Consider the following 1,570-nt stretch of genomic DNA (forward strand, 5'->3'; position numbering starts at 1 on the left):
TCATCAATCCAAGTATACATGCTTCTGTAAAATTATAATGTTGGTCCTTAACCTATTTTTTTAATAGCAGATTAGTATTCCATATTTGTATAGTTGCAATTAACCCCAATGATGAAACCATCTACATCGTCGTAAATTGAGAAATGTCATGATACGGGCATTTCTTTTTCATAAAAAGGGAATAGATGCATAATTAATGAGGATTATTCAAATAGATTTTTTTTCATATAAAGAAGATATATATTAATGAACTTCCTGAAATTGTGTCATGCGATTTAATCAATTGTCTTGATTATTGAATGTCATTAAGAAATAAGAATCTATATTATTAAAAATTTCTATCATTATTCATATACGTAATGAATCATCATACACTTTGATATCTTATTGTTTTTGAGCAAAAGGGGCAATATCGTTCCCCCATTTATCAAGAATTACGATTTTCTAATAGTATTATAATCATTCAATGAGGACTTTCAAATCAACAATTTAAACTATTGATTATAACAATGAATGTAGGGTTGATCATCGGAGAGTGTCACTAAAATATGTATCAACTCAAGTTATTAGACACTAACTCCTTTGAAAAACTAAACCTAACTAGTTTCATAAAATTGCACTGAGAGAAGTTCTATTATTATTTATTAGAGATTAAATGAGGGTAAATCACATTATAGATCCCCTAACCTTTTCACTTTGTCATAATTTTACCCCATTAAACCTTAACATGACATATCATTTACAACCGTTCATTAAATAGCAAATTACATTCCTACTAATAGTTTTTGTCAAGCTTTTTCTATTACTAGTGAATGAACGTGCGGTTAATGTTTAAAATAAGCGCGTGTAAAATTTAGAAAAATTCTTTTATAAATTTGACATGTATTCATAAATTCGTTGAAATTGACTTAATTTTCATCAATTTTTTTTGTATATTTTTTATTTTTTATATGAACATGTGAGAATTTACATATATTTGTACCAGGCATTTCCCTTTAAAAAAGTTTGTGGAAAATTTTTTTTGAATATATTTCTCTAAATATATTAGCTCAACTTAAAATATGATTTAGCCCACTCAAGTTTTACGCCTAATCCAATACTATGATTATAATAGTTAAATATCACCAAAATATACAATATAACAATATCTACACTATTGTATTAAAAATAGTTTTTCATGTTGACAGGCACCATGCAAAATCATAAATTATGACTTAAAATGTTAAATACAATTTCATGTATCAACCCTCTTCCAAAGACCTGATTTTGTAAGATTGCAAAAATATAATTAAAGATTAGAAAATAATGTGGACATGGGCATAAACATAAAGGAAGAAAACATATTCAAACTTTTCAAAGTTCAATTAAAAAGAATTTTAAATCGAACAAAAAATTATTTATAACGTGAAAAAAAAAGAAATTTTAAAGCAATTTTCGAAAAAAAATAATAAAAACAAAAGAAATTAAACAAAAGAAAGTTATGAAAATTAAATAAAGAATATAGATATATTATTTAATTAAAATTGAAAAAAATGAGTTTTATCATAAAGAGAAAAGAATTTCAATTTTT

Source organism: Olea europaea, unplaced genomic scaffold (genome assembly GCF_002742605.1).
Source record: "Olea europaea var. sylvestris unplaced genomic scaffold, O_europaea_v1 scaffold1532, whole genome shotgun sequence".
NCBI lineage: Eukaryota > Viridiplantae > Streptophyta > Magnoliopsida > Lamiales > Oleaceae > Olea > Olea europaea.